Below are 12157 nucleotides of genomic sequence, written 5' to 3' on the forward strand. Positions count from 1 at the left end.
GATAATTTTATTTTGTCTTCTAGAGAATAAAACCAGACAGACCAGAGAAGGAAGAGTGACACAACCATATATCATTTTTCAACCACTTTGTGCAATGTGGCCTATATCCAGTCTCCACCACAATAATGATGGAATATTTACTATCTTTAACAAAGATTACATTCACCAATTTTCCTAGGATTCAACCCAATCATATCTGAGAGTCTGGGACAAACCCAGCTTCTATCCAAGCTAGATTTGACTAGGTTCACTCCTTAATATTTTCAACCACTAAATGCTCACCCAACTTAACAAAAAAATTCCCTCAGGATCATGAATACAAAATAGAGATACGTACAAAGGATATTTCAAATAAGCATTTGGTTTTTCTCTAAGTCTAGATCTCTTTGCCTTTTCTCTCAATGGCTTTTTCTTAATTCCTCACATTAATGCCTTTTTCCATTGAAATAAAGAAAGATAAAACTGAGAAAGCAGAATATTCAATAGAGAACCATGAAGGAGAAGAAGGTATAATTTTGTAAGTTATGGAAACTCAAACTTTGTGCTTTCACTCCTTGAATCAATCTCTGGCCGTTTACCCCTTTAATAGAGGAATAAACACTACAAGAAAAACACCCATTCAGGTATACTTGAAAAGTGTAGCCGAAAGTGAAAAAAAATGATGCCTTAGGCTACGGCTACGCTTTCTGGGCTACGGCTACGCTTTTTGGGATGATTCCTATTCGGCCGTTGCCTATTCTCAAAGGCTACGCTTTTCTGCACCAAGGGCTACGCTTTTGGCGTTTGGGAATAGGGTGCGCTTTTCAAGTGATGCTGTTCAGGACCAAAGGCTACGCTTTTCAGCTTCCATTTTTGCCAGAATAGGCTACGCTTTTCAACGCTATTGCATCACATGTAAAGCGTAGCCACATTGTATACTATGGCTACCGTTTATAAGTGTAGCCTTAGGTCCCTCATTTTTTTTGTTTGTGTACCATAGCTACTGTATATAAGTGTAGCCTTAGGTCCCTTATTGTTTTTTTTATTTTCTGTATATATATATATATATAATATTCTAATAATTATTAATACAATATAATATTTAATAATATGATTAGATGTATAATAATTCTGTATTTTTAATTAAATGAGTTAAATATTATAAAATAAAAATAAATACATAATTATACTAAATAATTTCTTTAAATAGTAAAAATAATAATAAAATTATCTCTAACAAAAATATATTTATAATAATGATCCAAAAGTACTAGAATGAAGTTAATTGTGAATATTCATACATCTTACACTAGAGTAAACATAGCCATATCAAAATAACCATGATACCACTTAAAATTTACTACTAATACTCTACAAAAAACATATCCTACATAAGTATCTTCTAATAAAAGTCTTAGTCAACCATACATGTATCCATTCCTAACACTACTCTATCTTAGCCAATAAACCACAATAATAATCCGCTTAATCTTCATTATTATCCTGCATAATTATATAAAAAAGTAGTTAGAAAAATATTTATAATAACATTCACAATTATAAAAATTAAAAAATCAAACTCAAAACTATCAATGACTGATATCATTAATTCTTTTTGTATAGTGTACAAGTTTCACCAATGGATAATAGTGTTTCACAAATCTAAATTTAGAATTCAAAAATAAAAAAAGCATAAGTTATAAACCATAAAATAAAAAACTATAAATGATCGAGGGAACAAGCAGATTCACAATAGTTAAAGCAAATCACATGATGTACTCTGCTAATCATACTATAGCTGCTGTTTTAGGTCATATTATAACATTTTTTTTAAAATTAAAACTAATAACTTTAATTTGAAAATACTAATACTATAAGTCTATAACCGTAACTAGTATTATTTGCTTTTTAACTTTCACCTGCAGCAAACAGAAGTGTACAACACTAACAAAAACAATTAAGGTCGAGCTACACATGAATTAATAGCATAATCATAAAGTAAAAATGATAAAAAAAATATGCATTGTACCTTGCCATGACACGATCAAGATTTTGATAAAATCTGCTTGGAAGACCTTAACCAAAAACTTCTGCCTTCAATTTTGATCCATGCAAACAAAAAATAAAGTCAACTTTCTAATAATATTAGTCAATATTATGTATTATTGGTGCAAGTTATTGATAAATTCTGGTTTTTTTCGGGGTAAAGGTATATAGTTCATTATTTAAAATTCTTGAAATTAACAGTATTTAAAATTATTAATGGAGCTTCAATACAAGCAAGCTGTCAGTGACAGCAGCATATAGCTCATCTAGCAGATACACTATTTTTCCAATATGAATAACTTTAGTCATAAAAAAATTCACCTAGTAAAAAAATAAAGGTAAATCAATTAAATTAGCTTCATATAAGAGTCCCTGAAAATAAAACTTCCAATGGTACCCACATGCAAATGAGGATAAGAACTAAGGACAAGACAAAGAATTATGCAGGGCTCCTAATGATACATTGGATGCAGGTCTCACAAAAGATACTAATGTAGCATCAAAAGAATTCAGCATACAAAGTAGTGTGATGCATGATATAACATAGCGGCAATACATTGAAAGATGAAGAAAATAGCGACAAAATGTGTCAGTTATCTGGGCAATACATAGTGAACTTTTTATGCATTTCAAATAACTGCTTTCATCAAATGAAAAGCAGGTATTTTGTATATCTCAAGTTCTCAGCTCAACCCTTTTTCATCAAGTGGAGTTAATCCAATTCAGAATCCAAATCTTTTTTAGCAGTAAAAGAAATATCTAATGTAACAAACTTCTAATTATATATAAGTTGATTCTGTGTATTGTTAGTATTAAATATATAGTAACAGCATGCTAATATTTGATGGAAAAATCACTATTAATTAGGTGTGTATGAATTTTCAGGTTTTGTAAGAAAATTAATTAGGTGTGTATAATCTGTTCAATCCCACTTGAAAGACATAGAATTATGCAAAACCACTATTTTTCAATGTGTATTTTCATAAATCAATTTGCAGAAACTGTTTCACATGTATTGAGCATTCAGGATACGCAAATTATTTCAACAATAATAGATATGCATATAGAAAAATTATGAATAAGGTAGAAAAACCGAAGCAAAAGTGTCAATCATGAGAGACAATTTTTGAACCTAATACACATTGGTTATCTCTATAGAGCAATTAAATAAATAAAATGTATCAATTAAATAAGTGCAGTATCTGAAATAATGAACAAGCCATAAACTAAAAGTACAGTTCTGATCAAGGCCAGAAAAATATAAGTTAATAAGAAGAAATTAGCCTTATTAACCAAAGTTGGAAGTTTAGAAGAAACAGAATAAAAGGGCTAAAAAAAGCCCACCTTATCCAAATTATCAATGTGAACAGAACCGGGAGAAATCTAAGGAAATTACTTACTTTAACTGAAATAAAAGATGAATCTGAATCATATATCAGCAGAAAAACCACAAGAGAAGGACATGTTAGAAAAGTCAAATGTACTGAGCATTCAGCATACGCAAATTATTTCAACAATAATACATATGCATATAGAAAAAATTAGGAATAAGGTAGACAAACCAAAGCAAAAGTGTCAATCATGAGAGACAATTTTTGAACCTAATGCACATTGGTTATCTCTATAGAGTAATTAAATAAATAAATGCAGATCAATTGAATAAGTGCAGTATCTGAAATAATAAACAAAGCATAAACTAAAAGTATAATTCTGATCAAGCCCAGAAAAATATAAGTTAATAACAAGAAATTAGCCTTATTAACCAAAGCTGAAAGTTCAGAAGAAACAGAATAAAAGGGCTATAAAAAGCTCACCTTATCCAAATTATCAATGTGAACAGAACTAGGAGAAATTGTTTGATTACTTACTTTAACTGAAATAAAAGATGAATTTGAAATATATATCAGCAAAAAAATCACAAGAGAAGGACAAGTCAGAAAAGTCTATACTTATTAACAATAATTTAGAAACAAGTTAATCAGATTTATATTTTGTAACTCATAAACATAGATATATCTAACTGATTTGGATATCTATGTGCATTGTGTATTGTGCATTGTGTCTCTGTCAGTGCAAATATTCCTTTTACTTAGTAGCAAAATACTAGTTAGTTTTAAACTGACATATGCAAAAATAGCAGCTATTGCATAAACTAGTGCCCCAATGAATGAGGCTGCTACCATGACCTGTAGGTCACATGATAAGTTAGCTGCTTTTGATCTCTATTAATCTTACCAAGTCCTTAATAATACTGTTTAGAATTTGATGCTTAGTCTCTCCCTTTAACAAAAGAGGAACATTCTTCTTGAAAACCCTACAAAAGAAATGAAACAATCACATCCTACAATAAGTGAGGAGGGAAAAAAAGTGGGAAAGAGGATCAGAAAAAATTAAGTTAAATGCCAAAATTGTTTAAATGAAATATTTAAATAGAACATTTTGATATAAGCATATAATTATCCTACTCTTTAGTCCAACCAATTATTATCACACATATCATAACCAGGAGCAACTTAAATTTGAGCAGGTGGTCTCAGATAGCACAAAATTTGAATACTTTTAGTATTGGCTTAAAATCAAAACCTGATATCACAAGTATTTAGCAAAAATAATGAATAAGAAAGTTCAAGCTCCTTGCCCTTGTGAGAACTGAAAAATCTACCCACAATAGTAACAATGGATGACAGGCCTTAGCCCAAATTGCATCAAGCTGGTCTTTTATTGAGATTTTTCAAATTCCAAAAGAAGAAGCAAATATAAACAGCTCTTAATTTTTTGATTGCATTGTAGTTTGAAACCTGTTTACCACAAAGGCTAATAGCCTAGAAGGGATTGCATTGCAAACTCAACTTTTTTATCACTCCTTTTTCTTAGTTAATTTTCATGAACTTGTTTCATTATTTTGTATCCCATTGATAACCCAGAAACCAAGTTACAGGCACCCAGATACAGCCATGGAAGTTGCTCCTTGTCAGTCAAAACTACAAACATGCGCTGAAGAGAAAGATTCTTCCAAGGAAGCAAGACAGTATCACATTTAGAAACTTTCACAGTATGCAACATTCCCAAACCCCCAAATTGAAATCCCTAAAATCGAAACCCTAACCCACTGAAATTTTAGAACCCTAAATTGTGAGCACGCAGCGAAACATATTTGGGATTAGCGTCGAGTGGTTGGTGCTGACGATTCTAACGACCAAAGCTGACGATGCTGATGACGACCAATGCTGACGATTGATGGTTCTTGAGTGGTTAGCATCGAGTTGGGAAGAGGAACGGTGAGTGTGGAAGAGGAGCTGCGGTTCTGGAGTGGCGACACCGATGGATCTCGAGTGGTTGGTGCGACGACGGCGAAATGTATTTGGGTTGTGAGAGGCACGGAGTGATTCTTCGATAACGACGAGATCAGAGTGTTGGTGTTGGTGTTGGTGGTGAGAGCTGAGAGGCACCGATTTGGCTAAGTTACGCGTGTGTTGGTGTGAACTGTGAAGAATGGATGAAAAGGAAAAAAAATTACTAAGTCTCGCAGGGATTTAGGCCTACATAGATTAGGCAACACTTCTCAAACACACCCAAAACTTAACAAATGGGTTACTTTTTAAAAGCGCCCCTTTTGATAAAAAAAAGTGTATTCATAGCTTTTTAGATTCGGCTATACTTTATAAGTGATATTTAAAATATCTAAGAAGACGCTTTTGAAGTGATGCCTCAATAGTGTTTCCTTTTCTCTTACAAAAGGGCATCATGCGAAAAAGCGTAGCCTATTCTAGGAATAGGCTACGCTTTTTAAATGTAGCTTAAAAAAAGTGTGGCTGAATGGATGTTTTTCTTGTAGTGAAAGCTTTCAAAACTTGAAACTTGGCTTTAGCAACTTTGACTTCCCCAAATAACAACAGCAGTGGCGCAGAAAAGAGATAGACTAGTAGCAGTGATTGAACCTTACATGCATCCATACCTACCATATTCTCTTTCATTCTTTTTCAAATTTCTTCAAAGATTTGAACCATTCTTTTGTGCTTTGACTCCAGGTTTCTTTTTTTAACCTTGATTTGTAGCAAAGCTCCATAATCTTCAATTCACCTGTTTGGTATATACAAAGGGAAGGCTTCTTCGATAATCTTTGATGAAGTACAAAGGGAAAGATTTCTCTCACGTAGCCTTCGGATTTGATCTTTGCTTAGAGCCCTAGCTTATTAACTTTCTTCTTCTTGCTTGATTTTAGTAACCCACTTTTTCATCTTTGATTTGAACACTAAGAAGAATTCCTTTTTCTTACTTTACTTTTTGAAATGCTTCATGTGGGTGAGAGAGAATAAAGAGATGAGTAGAAGAGAAAGAACTTGTTCAGTGGCTTTGATTTAGCTCAGATGAAAATGAAGTTTCATTTCTTAGTTAGCTATATTTTTCCTTAGGCCATGATATGAACTTGGTCTTGGCTCATCATTGGACTTTGTTTGTTTGTTTTTTATTCTGGTGGTAAAGTGTTAGATTAATTGGAGATCAGCAACTCTTTCTTTGGACCATGAGTGATGAGATGAATGCTTATGGGCTTGAAGTTTGTTATTGGATCTTTTGTCCTTTCTATTAATTTCTACATAATTAACAAACTAATTACCTGCACAAAAAATTTCATTAAAGAGAGATAGTATTACCTACACAAAAAGTTTTGTTAGGCTAAAGTAGCACTTCAATCAAGTCAAAGTTAAGTATCTAACTATTACAGTCATCTAGAAAATTAAAAGTATTCAAAGACCAGAATTTAAATAGCATAAAAATAGTGTTTCAAAAAATTAGCAGCATCAACAAGGAGGTAGACATTAGATCCCTCATCCTTAGTTCCCAAAATGTCTTCTTATTCACGCTCAGACATCATTTGATCATCTTTCAACGATTCAAGCTAAGGTACTTTAGAAGTACTTCAACTCTGCTTTGAGACTTTCTCAATGAATTTTCATTTTGAATTTCAAGTCTCCTAGCTTGTTGGCTAGAATTGATCATGTGCTTGGTAAGGTTTACAAATTCTTGCAACACATCTTTGACAATACCATTAACCAAGTACTTGTTGGAAGTTGATGTACCGGCCGCCGAGGAGGAGGGATACTTTCATCTTCTTCTACTTTTATAATCATATCTTTGGCAGCCTTAGTTCCTTTTCCTTTGTCTGTTTGACTGCACCACCGCATTTAAGAGATGAAATTCTATTCTCTTGGGTCTCATTGTTTATATCAACACTAAAGTACTCAAAGAAACATGTTAAAAATATGCCATATGGTAGTGAAATATTTTTATCACTTTTGATGCAATCATACATATGACGCATCATAAGATATGCAAAAGAGATTTCAACTTTGCTAAGAATGGCATAGAGAATTAAGGTGTCACAGAGAGTAACTTGTTGATACGAACCGCTTTGAGGCAAGAGAATGTGAGTAATGATGCAGTGTAACTAGGCTTTGGCAGGACCTAAGACTCGGTAGTTAGGAGTAACACCATCCATAAGAGAAATATTCTCACAAATGTTGGCCAAAACATCCTTATGTGATATCCGCAGATATCCCACTTTTCAGTGATATATGCATGACGCCAACATCATAATAGTCCATGGCGTCACCAATAGATTCTTTGTTTAAATGAATTTCATGTTCTTCAATATAAGAATGAATAGATTCCTCATGATAGCACATATTGGCATAAAATTCTCTAACTAAATCAGGATAAACTTGTTTTCTGATTTCAAAAAGTTTTTCCAGTTTAAGTAAACAATGTTTTTCACAAAATTTATTTCCTTTTTAACCAGAGCATTTAAATCAGCCACATATGTTGAACACATAGGTCTTTTATAAACAATATCTTATGAAATTCAAAGTTCATACTGGATGAGAAATGAAAAAGATCAAAATGAGAATGAGGGCGGTTACTGAAGAGAGATTTGAAATCAACAAGATCAGGGTTCATTGGTTCTTTCACTGAGTTAAGAAAGGGTCTTCGGTTATCTTTAGGTGTGTGGCTTGAAGGTGCAGAGCGTCCTTGAAGATGAGATGAAGAACGAGGAGGTGAAGATGTTGGAAGTTCTTATTTAGTCATGGGTCTCTTCTCCTTTTCTGTGTTTGTCCTAGACGTTCCAGCCTCTGTTGGTGCCATTGATGGACGTTGAGCAGTCGTCTTGGTCCGTGCCATAGGTTCGAGAACAGGAGAGGAATGTATGGATGAATGAGAGTGTACATGGATATGGGTATGAGCATGCCCTTTGGGAGGAGGATTTCGTAGAGCACGATAGGTACTGGTACCTCTTCGTGCAGCAACCTTCTTTCTCATCTTTAAGAAACTTAATGAATGCAGTTATGAAAAATTGAAAATAGTGGAGGTTGGAGAAGATGAGAGTTTTCAAGGAGTAACTGCTATAAACACTTTGAATTTTTTTGAAAACACAAATTGATATTTAAATAAAATGAAATGGTGTTCCAAAGAAAATAGATTTTGAAAGGATATGCAAGCAAGCAGTTTAAAAAGACAATCAAGTATAAAATATATAAATCAGAATTCGATTTGACTTGTTGAGAAACTAAAATAAATAATTTTTAAATTTATGATCAAAACAAACAATGAGGCCTACATTATAAAATAGAACTTCCTCTATTGGGCCCAATGGTGTAGTTTAAGGAAACACAATAGCCCACCAGAAGTTCAACTTTGACCTAAATGAATTAATTGTACCAACACTTAGTCTGATATCCAGGGAACCTAGAGGGAGTCATCATTCGTCCAGGTTTATCTCCTGTCGACCTGAGAGACAAAAGCAAATAGAGAGCATCATCATCAATTTAATTCAAGAATTCAGCACAAATAATACCTGATGCTTTTCTCAACTTGAAAAATCTGTCTTTAGACAGAGGTTTAGTAAATAAATCAGCAAGTTGATCTTTAGATTTTACAAATTGTATGTCAGTTGTTTCCTGTTGTACATGTTCTCTAATGGAGTGAAATCTTACATCAATGTACTTGGTTCTTGAGTGCAGAACAGGTTTCTTAGAAATGCTGATTGCACTCATGTTATCACACAATAAAGGGATACTATTGACTTGCAATTTGTAATCTGTAAGTTGTGTTTTAAGCCATAACAATTGTGAACAATAAGAAGAAGTAGTGATGAATCCAAATTTGATGATGATTTTTGGTTAAAATTGAATGGATTTCATCATATAAACTTGCACTTATTCCACTAAATAGCATGCATTTGAACTTTCCTCCTAATTTGTGCTTGATTATGAAAATATGCTCTTTTGTGCCTAATTTGATTAATTTTATTCCATTTACCTTCCATTCGATGCCTTGATGTTATCTGTGAGTGATTTCAGAGGTATAAGGTAGGAATGGCTAGGAGAGAATGGAAGAAGAGCATTCAAAGTGGAGGAAGCATGAAGAATCAAAGGAGAAGAGCTCAGCCTAGTGTGCGTACGCACAGACCTGCGTGCGTACGCACAACCCTCAGATCAGAGCCACGCGTGCGCCTGAGCCGCACCGTGTGCATCCCACGTCCATTCAAGCTTCGCCTAGTGTGCGTGCGCATGAATTCCTGTGCGTACGCACGGGTAGAGATTTTCAGCAGAGTGTGCGGACGCACATGCCTTCATTAAAATCTCATGTGACTCGCGATTTTGGTGATTTGGAGGCCCATTTATGAAGCCATTTAGCTCATAAGGAAGGGAGAATGAAGATCATAACATAGCATAACATTAGTATAGCTTAGGAGTAGTAGTAGATAGCTTAAGTATAGTTTTCTTTAAGTTTTTCATCATCTTCTCTACTAGGGTTTATACTAGGGTTTTTACATTCAAGTGTCATTTCTATTTTGATCTTGGATTTTGCTAATTTCCATTGTAAGTATCTCTTTGTTACTACTCATTATAGTTACATTGTTCTTACACTTTCTTATAATTCAAGTTATAGTTCAATTTCACTTCTCTTTTGCAGTTTCAATTTCTTGTTGATGAATTTGATGAGTGATGATTGTTACATGCTTTCTTGAGTCTTTATTATTGATTGAGATCATTTGTTGTTTTTGGTTCCAAGCTTTTTCTCATTTTTCCCATGTTTAAGGTTTTTGCCCACCAAGTGTTTGACAAAATGTCAAGTATGATTTTGGGCTAGTTTTCTATCTCTTGGCTTGGGAAAAGTGAGCAATTAGGTTCCTAGAGTTGGAATGTCCAACATTTAGTGTTCATTTTGGATTTTTAATTGTTCTTGTTCCCACTAACGCTATGTTGTTGCTAAGGCAATTAGCAAGCAATTTAGGATTTGTGGGTTAAGAACACTTATGCTCATTTAACTTCCTCTCTGATGTGAGGGTTAATCAAGTGAGATTGATCCATTCTAGTTGGCATGGTTGTGGTTCCAACAAGGAAATGACCCTTAGCTCACTACAAGCCAAGATACCTTTTATGCTTAAATTCCTTTATACACATTACATTAGTTCATTTTTACACTTTACTTGTCAATATTGCATAGTTACTTCTTTGATTCCTTTATTAGTTCATTTATTACAATTTTGCATGTTCTTTCATTGCTTTATATGTTTATCCTTTTATTGAAAACCCCATGATCCTCACAACCAAGATTGCACACTCATTGGTCTCAAGTGTCCTTGGGAGACGACCCGGGAATTGAAACTCCCGGAATTGAATTGGATTTGAATTGTGACATATCCTTTGGATTGATATTTGATTTGGAAATTAATTGTTGGTCTAGGCTATACTTTCAACGATGGGATTCTAATTGTTTAGTGTGAATATTTGGTTTTTGTTTGTTGCTTGGTACTAATTTGTAGATATTATTTCTATCTAGCTAGTCTTGGTAGTTGTTAATTGCTAGGTTGGTTTATGTTTATTTGCCCATTCTTGTTTTGCTTTTCATAATTGCATGCTTCTATTGCTTCTTCAGTTGAATGACACGGTTGCTTCCAGACCCGAGCTTGGCCCCTTTTGATCCGAAAATAGAAAGAACTTTAACTCATATTAGGCAAGCTCGGCACCGGCTAGCATTTGTGAATAGTGAATCAGGCTTACTTGAAGAGCACACCAATTCACTATCACCATCAATTCGTGACCATCATTCTTCGATTAACGAGGAAACCTTATATTCATCTGTGGGAGTGCTGAAATCTCTTTGAGTGACTCAGGTGACGACACCATGGCGGATCCACCTCGTAGAATCACCTTAAGGGAAGCCGGAGCTCCTGATATTAACTTGCAACTGATACAAATCCGGTATTTGGCTTTGGATCCAAATTTTGAGCTTAAGACCGGCACAATCAACTTGCTCCCCAAGTACAATGGACTTCCCAGAGAAGACCCTCTTAAGCATCTTAAGGATTTTTAAGTTGCATGCTCCACTGCGAGAAGACATGGTGCAGATGAGGTAGCAGTTTTGGTGTTCGCTTTTCCTTTCTCTTTGGAGGGAAAAGCAAAAGAATGGTTTTATACTCAACCGGGAGATGTGATTTCTGATTGGAACTTGTTGCGTAAGGAATTTCTAGAAAAGTTCTATCCACCACAGAAAACAGATAAGCTGCTAAAGGAAATCTCTTGCATTATTGATGAGCGGATAATTTATACGCTTTTTGACATTGTTTTTAGTATGTTTTTAGTAGGATCTAGTTACTTTTAGGGATGTTTTCATTAGTTTTTATGTTAAATTCACATTTCTGGAATTTACTATGAGTTTGTGTGCTTTTCTGTAATTTCAGGTATTTTCTGGCTGAAATTGAGGGACTTGAGCAAAAATCAGATTCAGAGGTTGAAGAAGGATTGCTGATGCTGTTGGATTCTGACCTCCCTGCACTCAAAGTGGATTTTCTGGAGCTACAGAACTCGAAATAGCGCGCTTCCAATTGCGTTGGAAAGTAGACATCCAGGGCTTTCCAACAATATATAATAGTCTATACTTTGGCTAAGAATAGATGACGCAAACTGGCATTCAACGCCAGCTCTCTGCCCAAATCTGGCGTCCAGCGCCAGAAAAGGATCCAAAACCAGAGTTGAACGCCCAAACTGGCACAAAAACTGGCGTTCAACGTTCAAAAGGACCTCTACACGTGCAACACTCAAGCTCAGCCCAAGCACACACCAAGTGGGCC

At 34.4% G+C, this 12157-nt stretch overlaps 1 long non-coding RNA gene across 3 annotated transcripts; it reads right to left on the reverse strand.

Annotated features, from left to right (window-relative positions):
* On the reverse strand, positions 1307 to 5584 carry LOC107641974. 3 transcript variants are annotated; one of them, XR_002363356.1, is made up of 5 exons: positions 4261 to 5580; positions 3840 to 3898; positions 3370 to 3430; positions 2009 to 2073; positions 1307 to 1482 (listed from the first exon to the last, which is right to left on the reverse strand). It is a non-coding gene; the product is annotated as an uncharacterized LOC107641974 (long non-coding RNA). The 3 variants fall into 3 exon arrangements; XR_002363355.1 differs by having other exon boundaries at positions 2009 to 3430; positions 4261 to 5584; XR_001620554.2 differs by lacking the exon at positions 3370 to 3430 and having other exon boundaries at positions 4261 to 5579.

This window comes from Arachis ipaensis, chromosome B05 (genome assembly GCF_000816755.2).
Source record: "Arachis ipaensis cultivar K30076 chromosome B05, Araip1.1, whole genome shotgun sequence".
In the NCBI taxonomy this organism is placed as follows: Eukaryota; Viridiplantae; Streptophyta; class Magnoliopsida; order Fabales; family Fabaceae; genus Arachis; species Arachis ipaensis.